This window comes from Desmodus rotundus, chromosome 4 (assembly GCF_022682495.2).
Source record: "Desmodus rotundus isolate HL8 chromosome 4, HLdesRot8A.1, whole genome shotgun sequence".
Taxonomy (NCBI): Eukaryota; Metazoa; Chordata; class Mammalia; order Chiroptera; family Phyllostomidae; genus Desmodus; species Desmodus rotundus.
This window is the reverse complement of record NC_071390.1, coordinates 89,216,114-89,225,630: the sequence shown is the minus strand read 5'-3', so window position 1 is coordinate 89,225,630 and position 9,517 is coordinate 89,216,114. Positions and strand designations below refer to the sequence as shown.

Here is a 9,517-nt window from a genome sequence, read left to right as displayed (position 1 = left end):
TAAGAATGTTCATGATTGGAAAAATTCATTTCCAAATACTCTTACATATTTGTTTTGCCATATGTTTAAAAGTATTCTTCTAACTATCTCCTTGGATACTCCAATGCATTTATAACAGTGCTTATTTCCAAAAAAAATCTTGGATAAGTACAAGAAAAATAACAGTAAAAAACCCACACGTGTGTTTTTCAAATGTAGCCAATGTCAACTGAAGGGCTTGGTTTATTCTCCCTTTCTTAAAGTCTTCAGAATAATTTTAATTGTAAAAATTAAAAAGAACATCTAATCATGTGTATTAGTGTTAAGACACATGGCAGTCCATAAAGTAGCTAAGCTTAATGAACAAATTGTGCTTACCCAGGAAAACCTGCCACGCTGTGCTGAGCAGAGATTCTCATTTCCTTCCAGCTGCTGATCTTGAGACATCTCTTCCTCCTCTCTCCCTGGGTACCCCTCCTGCCTTCCACTAGCTAACACTTCACACCTATCCTCCCAGTACTACTTCAGCACAGAGTCTACGGCAAGAGATGGGTGAGGGCAAAGCCAGAAGGGGAGCCACTCCAACAGCTCCCCGTGGACTCCTCTCCTGTCCACTACTGGGCCTGTGTTATCTTCAGGGTCCCCAGGGCTAGTCCAAGATGCTCGTCCACAGTCTCCATTCGATCCTACTGCGTAATTTCCACTTTAACTCCACAGATGAAATGCTTAATATGGTTTTTCTTTTTAGAAAAGGAAATGACTGAGGGACAATTCTGAATTTTTCCTTTGAAACGTAAATGATCTTTCTGCTGCAGGACAGGGAGAAAGAGAAACCACAAAACAGAGAGGATGTCTGTCTCAGATTGGTACCTGGTGGTGAAACTGGCTGACCAGCCACTTGCCCTACAGTCTATTCTCCCTTTGGGTGCCAGAGACAGCTGGAAGAATACTCATCGGAAGCGGGTGGGGAAAGGTAGAGTACTTCATTTCTGGAGCAGCTCATTGCGGCCAAACTCCCGGAGTCAGTTCCGGACCCTGGGGTTTGATTGAGCCTAGGGGCCTCAGCTGATTGATCCGATCTACTGTGGCCGTAAGCTAAAGCCCCACCAGACTCTTGACTTCTACGGCATTCAGCCTGGCTCCACAGTCCATGTTCTATGCAAATGCTTGATCAGAAACCAGTACCTGTGGACCGAGCAGCTGCCCTGCAGGAGTTCTGGCGGCTGCGCGCTCCTTGCACAGTAGCTCCTCCTACAGAGAGGTGGTCTTCAAGATGCTCATCAATAAGGAGTCTCTGGATCAGATCACTGCAGCCACCCAGGCCTCAGCAGTGTCCCCATTACTCTCCGTGTTCTCTAGGACAAGGACCTTTTCATTGTCTTCGCTGATCCCAACATGCTTGGTACCCAGCCCTAGTCAATGATATTGTTCTGGCTTTGCACTCACTAGGTGGCAGACAGCACGCAGCGGGTGGGGGGGCTAACTCCTCTTCCCAGAGCACTCCCTCCAGCTCATACTGGGACATGCCAGGTGGCTTCCTGTGCTTGAAGAGCCCTGTCATGATGAGGACGACTTTCGCCCACATGCCAGGCCCATGCCTTCCCGCAGCACACTCAGCTGCCGCTCAGCCTCCCTGGGGTACAGTGGAGCTGCTGGACCCAGGCTCATCACCCAGAGAGAGCTGGCCACTACTCTGGCCAGCTCTCCGGAGAGCAGCTCTCCTACGCTTACTCCTGGCACCCAAGACTATTCCTTAGGGATCTCATCAATGTCCCTGGGTGTCTAGTCAGGAACACCGATCACCAATAATCTCTTCAGCCAAGCCCTACAGTGTGCCCTGCAGGCCTCCGGGCAGCCCAGTATTCACAGCGGGCGCGGCCTCAGCTGCGGCAGCCACGAGATGGGGGCACTCAGAACCGTGAGCTGAGCCTTCGGGCCCTGCAGGCCACTGGCACCCGGGTGGTTTTGGGGGAGAGGGGGGCCTTCCAAGCGACTCTGAGTTCATCTTTGTGGGAGGAGCCCCATGAACTCCCTGCTGCTCCTGAACTCCCAACAAACTGTCAAAGCACTCCTGAACGTGCTGCATTTCTCCTCTCCCCAATACACCTGATGGATGACCTTCAAAACAAGAATGTTTTTTTTTTTTTACATAAAAAATGGTTGAGGGGAACATGACTTAAAATTTAAAATGTTGTAGATGGGTTAGAATAATTACTTCATATAAAATAAGGAATGAGTAACTTTACCTGGAGATTATTTCTTCCCTCCCTCCCTCTCGTCCTTCTTTCTTTGTCTTAAATATTTATGGAGACCTACTATAAACCAGGCACTGTGCTCTATTTTAAGTTTACAAAATGGAAAAGGAAAAATTTCATGCTGTATTGGTCAAGATAAATTTTTCAATAGCCTAACACAATAATGATTGATTTCTTACTTATGTCGAAGCCTGACTAGGTGTTTTGGATGTGCTGATTCAGAGCTCCTGGTCTCTTTGGAGTCCACCCCTGGGTGCTTCACATTTACCATGCTCACAAAGACAGCAAGGAAGAAGAGGATAGCACAGGATGTCTTGTGCCCAGCCCGGAAGTTGTGTGCGTTATTTCCACTATTCCATTAACCAGAATCCAGTTGTGTAGCTCCCCTGCAATTGCAAGAGAGGTGAGGAAAGTAAATTCCCCAAATGAATTGGAAGAGCAAGTGAGACTGCCCAAGACTAACTTGTGTCTGCCACGTATGCCTTCAGTAATATAGATCATAAGACATTGCAAAGAATAGCTCCTGACGCCTACTATGGCTCTCCGTAACTATCTATTATGAAAAAGAGAATTCAGGGAGTGGGGTGTGATGAGGTGAGATGGAGAAAAATAGTGTGATAGTGCAAAAATAAGTTGGATAGGTTTTAAATGTTTTTTGATGGTGGGCTTGGAAATTTGAGTCAGACGATTCTTCATTGTCTTAACTCCTCGTTGGATTACCAGAGGTAGCTCCAGCGTACTGTAATAGTTACATTATTGTGCCATACCCCGTTATGAATGCTTTCTATGTATTTAGCATCCCTGTGGTCTTCACAACAATCTCATGTGATAAATATTATTATTCTCATGACAATAAGGAAACAGATACAGAGAAGTTAAGTAACTTGCCAGTCACACTTCCAGTCATCGTGAAAATGCAAACACCCACCCACATTTCCACATGCCGCCTGAGGACAGACAACTAGCGTGGTCCCAGCTATTTATCATCCCACTCTCACCTAGATTTCACTACTGCGGCTGAGAGCTCAGTTGATCTGTATATTAAGATATCAACTTCTAAGGTCTTCCCTTTGGTATTTTGAAATTTCATTATAGTGTGAGAAAGAGTGTATTTCTTTTGACTTTAAATAGTTTTTTTATTTTTCAATTGCAGTTGACATAAAATATTATATTTGTTTCAGTTGTACAACATAGAATGAGACATTTCTATACCTTATGAGGTGATCGCCCTGGTAAGTCTAGGGCCCACCTGGCCCCACGCATAGTTACTACAATATCACTGACTGTGTTTCCTGCGCTGCACCTTAGACACTCGTGACTGTTTTTAAGATGGCAGTTTGCACATCTTAATCCTTTCCCCCTTTTTTTATCCATCCCTCCTTCCCCCTTCCATCTGGAAACCATCAGTTTGTTCTCTGTATCTATGTGTTTGTTTCTGTTTTGTTTGTTCCTTTTTGCTTTTTCCATTCCACATATAAGTGAAATCATATGGCATTTATCTTTCTCCGTCTGACTTATTGCACTCAGACTAATCCCCTCTAGATTCACAAGTTTTCATGAACAGCAAGCTTTTATTCTTTTTTATTAGCTATTTTTTAATTAAATTCTCTCTCCCATTCCCTCTATTTTCTCTTAGTGAAACTTCCATTACATGTATGTAGGGTTTTCTACCTCTATCTTGTATTACCCACCTTTTTTTTTTTTTCATATCCTGGAGTCTCTAGTTTACATTTTGGTAATTTCTTTAGCTCTATTACCTTTCAATTGATCTTTCTCAGCCACTTCTAACCTGCTATTTAGCTAAAACATTGAATTTGTAATGTCAGTATTATATTTTTCATTTTTGGATATTCATTTTGGTGCTTTTTATAAATTTTCTTAATCGATTTTGATAATCATTTGTTCTTTAATTATAGTTTCAATAAATTATTTTTTATCTTTAAACATACTTATTGCATTGTCTCCTTTGCTGTCAATTTTAATATCTATAGTTTTTAAGTTGTGAATACAGTTGTTTGTTATCCTGTTGACTCTCACTGTATCTTGTTTTCATTTGCATTTAGTAATTTTCAATTTTCAACCAATTTTCCTTGGAACCTTATCTGTGAGAATCCTTTGACACCTAAGTTTAATGTGCTTTCTTCCAGAGAAAGCTAGGAAGCTCTCCTTCCACAGAAATCCTAGAAAACTAGGATTGCTTTAAAATAAATTTTTGGTCTTTTTTTTTTTAGGGGGGATTTTTGGGTGTATTAAGATAGTGTGAATTTTAGTCAACAAACCCGTGTGAGTTCAGGCTTGGGATTAGGGATTATTAGAACTTTCCTTTTTTGTCAATTGTCCTAGAATGTAGCAGGCATTTCTCTCTAAAATGATGGTTAATTTTACCCCTTAGTTCACATAATAAGAACATTGTGCTTTAAGTGCCCAGATTGTATGCCAAGGTCTCAGGTCTACACCTCCCTCCTGGAAAGGGCCCCAGCTCTGCTGCTTTACCACACAGGTGGTCCCCTAAAACCTAGTGCTCACTTTCTACTTTCCTGTTGGCCTCTGAGGTTCCCTTAATTCCTCTGCCAGCGTTAATCAGTAATCCTTCTGAAAAATATTTTATGCACTATTGTTAGGTGTGTCCTACTTGGAAGGGTTTCTCTAACACCAAACTGCCCTATTTCCAGAAACAGAAGTCAAGATCAGGTGTCTAACCAGGGATCTGACTGCAAAGTCTTTGCCAGCTGTGTATTGTAGACCTGCTGGTATGAGCTGATGGACTTTATAGTGTATTTTAGACATTTATAAGTGGACAGTCCGTGACAAGATCCCTGCAAAGGAGCTCTAAGTGGGAAATGCTAACATGCCAGCACAGACAAAGGAAAACCACAAGGCTGACTTTTCCCCTGCCCTTCTCTGAACTGAGTTAAGCAAATGATAATCCAATCAGACTTGAGAGGAGGAGGTGGTCTGATACAGTCAGTCCGACAATCGACAATCGGCAAGGCCGTCTGAGGCAAGAATTTAAACCAGGATGTTTAGCAGTAAGTTCCATGCTCAGAGAGAATTATTCTTTAAGATGTTAGGTAATTATAGCAATACACATATAATTTTATATAGAGGAAATATATATTCGTATACTTAATTTTTTTGGAGACCACTACGGTAATCAACTGCCTTACCTTTATGTAGACAATAAAGAGTTACTGAAGGTTTGAGGCAAAGAGTAACATGATTATATTGTTATTTAGAAAGATTAATCTAATTGTAAAGGAGCAAGACTGGAGGCAGGAGAGTGATCTCTAGCGATCTAATTTAATGTTCAGGAGACCTTCCTCTTTCTAGATCCTTGAATATCATCTAATGCAATATCTATCAAACCTGAAAAGTCAGATTGGCAGTTAAATTGGAATTATCATTAGTTATGAGATGTCAATGAGGTGGCTTCCTCAACTATGCTTTTTAAATCACGATCCAAAACTATTTCTGTTAAATTCATAATCATAAGCAAAACCAATAGATCACATACTTTAAAGTTCAAAGATGATCTACAAAATTATTACCGGCAGGCCTGACACACAGTACATTCTAACCAGTCGGACATTAATTTCACTTTAAGATTATCACTGCTGCAGCCACTGCACTGTGGTCCAGACTGAGGGAATGAACTTTAAGCAGAGAATTCAGTAATTTGTTTTTTGTTCCTGTATGGTATGTTTCATATTCATTCACAAAATTTCCTACTCCTACTCTTTTCTTTTGAGGAGATTAAAGTCAGTAGATTAAGGATGAGTGTCCCATATTTGTCCTCACAGCATTGCAGTGTTGGGCCTTCTCCACATCGCGATGCTCTTTCCTCGGCAGCCTGCTGAGGGTGGGAGGCTGAGACTGCTCTTGATCGCCACTGTGTTAAGAGACGGAATGTGTTGCTAAGGATCTCTGTCATTTCTCCAGAAGAATAGCTATATTTGACAAAAGACTTAGAGCTGGAGAGATAAGATAAAATAATAATACTAAAAGGAAATGTGTCTAGAATTGATTTTTTTTAAAGCATACAAGATAAAGGAGCCAGTAAAAGAGGTGTTGGCTTGGCTGAACATGTTTAATGCGATAACAGTGAGGGTGGTCACATTCTTGGTTAGTCATTAAGTATTTTGGAAGGCTAAAAATGAACAAAAGCAAACACAACCAACTAAGGAAATCAAGAGGATAATTTACTACGTGCGAGTGTGCACACACATACACAGATGCCAATGATTCTCAGTCAATTAAAATATACCCAAATACGTAGATCCAGCCCATAAAGATTGTGTTAGTTCTGTAAAAGAGTGACTCGGTAAAGTAAAACACTGGCCTACCAAGAAAATTAATGATGAAAGTAAATGAAATTTCTAAGCATCTAATAATGGCCCGTTACTTTGGAAACCAAACTAAGTGACTGTTGTATCTTAATGCATAAGCTAAGTATATTAATGCAAGTGTATGATTTTACTCCCATATCACCCACTGAGATTTAGGCCCTTTGTATGTTCTGTGGGTGGGTTTTCTTTATGAGGAAACAGAAATGAAGTCCTTAAACATTATTTCTTTGTAACATGTGGCAGAAATCATATCTCATTTGTTTTTATCTCTAGAGATTGGCGCAGTGCCTGACATACAGAAGTAAGTGTTTGATAATTTTCCTTTAATGAATTATAACTTTCTCCATTACATTATTTCTCTCAGCCAAAATAATTATTCAAAAGATATATTATACTAACTAGTTGTTTATAAAAGCAAAGTATCTTCGTAAAGGAGAGACCTTTGAGGTCTCCCTGCAGACCTGAGGGGAAGAAGCTCCTTGCCCCACCCTGGCAGTTCACATGTGGAAAGGGGGAGGTCTGGTGGGCTTTTTCACCCAAAACAATAATGAGCTTCTGAAAAAAATTAACTCCATAACAATTTTTAAAAAGAGGGAAATAATAGAAGTCAACATTCATACACAACATATGATACAGAAAGGATTTTATTATCTTTTCTCTTGGCACTTATTCTGCTTTTTTCTTATAAGGAGATACAAGATTTGGAGTCAACTCTGCATGCCTGACTTCTGGAGCAGCCATCTGCTAACCGGTGACCTTGGACAAGTTACTAATTCTTTCCGTGCTTTGATTCCCTCATGTGTAATTTAGAGGTTATATGTGAAAATTAGCATGAAAAGTTTTGCGTCTATGAAGGTAAGGCATTATACCTCAGTGTCTTTGAATTCTAGTTATTGTGATTAAAAATTCAAAGTGCTATTTTGTGTTTAGTAACTTGATTAACATAATTTATACAAAGTGATTATGTATCATAATTGTTTTTACTGAGAAATAAATAACATTAACTACAAAGTAAATAAAATAGAGATTGTGCTAATATGAATTTTCTGGAGTCATTGGGAGGATCAAATACACCTGAAATATTTAGAATATTACTTGACATGCAGTAAACAATTAATAAATGTTAGCTACTACTATTATTCCTGAAATAATGGGTTAGATAAACTCACCAATGAGCATATTATCCATTAGAGTCAAATGCCAAAGAAAACTTCTGAGCAAGTTAGCACTTCATCATTTATGCAAATTATTTTTTCAAGGACACTGAGAATATAACTTCAGAGCGCTGTCTCAAATGAACTTTTCCCGGGGAGAACTGACAACCCCAGCACTCTCGACACACAATTGCGTAACAGCACCTATGGTCTTTGCTTTCCTTGACTCTTTCGTGTCCCTCATCTCCTCTGCAAACTGTAAACACCCAGGAGGCAAGAGTGGGCTCTGCTTCGATTATCTCTGAATTCCCAGAGCCTGTCGCAATACCTGACACTCTGTAAATGTTCACTAGATGTTTATTCAATGGATGATTGACAATCACATTTCTGTCTCACCCTTGAATGGTCTCCTCAGCATGGGACCCACAGAACCTGTCCTATACCAACTGGATGTCTCTGCCTCATGGTGAATCCCCTAGTGTCTCTTGTTTCTGCATTTTGGACTTGACGGCATGGAACAGACACCTGTGGCGTGTGTTTGCATGACATCACGGTTTCTATGCCATCTCTGGATTTGCTTGTTTTCTCCATGGCACTCCATGGCGAGTTTCCTCTTGTACCTGCATCCTCCCTTCAGTCTTTGCAGTCCTTTCTCCCCACGCCAGAGTGCAGTGCAAACTGCCAGAGCACTCTTTCTAAAATGCAGATCTAATCACAACACTTCTTTGTATAAAATCCTCTGGTGTCATTCAAAAAAGGTTTACTTAAGTTTAATTCTTCAGTATGGCATAGTAGGCGCTGGTTTTTCTCTTTTGTCCACCTCCAGCCTCCTCTTTCCCACGCTCCAGCTTACCCAGACATCCTGAGAGAGTTGCAGTCTCTGACCTCTACTCCCAGGGATCTGGGACTTTTAAATATGCTGCTCTCACTGTGTGGGGCATTCTTCCCTTCTCTTTTACCTAGTCAGCTCTGAGGTTTTGTACCCTCTCCTTTCAGACACATTTTCTGCTCTCTCCATTTAGATTCCATTTTCCATTGTGTGCTCTTCTTAACACATTCCCAGTTTTATCCCTGTCTTTTTTATTTTCCTACATCCACTGTAAGATCATGAGTTCTTGAAGGCAGAGGGGAAAAAGCACTAAACGGGGACTCAGGAGAGGTAGCCCCTATTCTCAGCCCTGCTGCCAACTCTAAGTCCCACCAGAGACAAATTAGGAATGATGCTGGACCTCAGCTTCTACTTCCGTTAGTACAGTGCTCACTTAGATTATCTTTATACGGACTCTCAATGATTCTATAGGAACAGCTTTAAATATAAACAAAATATATTTGCAGTACCTTTTGTTCTATGGCATCGCTGCAGAAGCTGATTTCTGTATGACGAAGTTGCCCTAGCGATCCTTACTCATTGCTAGTCACCGCCGACAAGGAGACCAATACCCAGTAACTCAGAGCAAAGCAACTGAATCAGAAATATTCTCCTACCCTCTGCCATATAATTTTCACGAACTAAAATAAATACTGTAAAGGACCAAAACAAACAAAATGAAACAACCAAGAGTCTTGTACAATAATCTGTGAGTATAGGGTACAAGGAGACAAACACAAAAGAGGAATAGATACAGGTAGGAAATTTATCAGGATGTGCCTGTGTTATAGTTTGGGGGTTAAAAACAATGCATTTGAAGACACACAGCCTGGGTTCAAATCCTAACTCTTTTAATTATTAGCTATACAAATGTGGGAAATTCTGCACCTCATTTGCCTTACTATTAAATAGAGA

General features: G+C 40.7%; 1 pseudogene; it reads left to right on the top strand.

The window, feature by feature from the left end:
* Positions 1-807: 807 nt before the first annotated feature.
* On the top strand, positions 808-2,154 carry LOC112317707 (ubiquitin-like protein 7 pseudogene; annotated as a pseudogene).
* Positions 2,155-9,517: the final 7,363 nt, after the last annotated feature.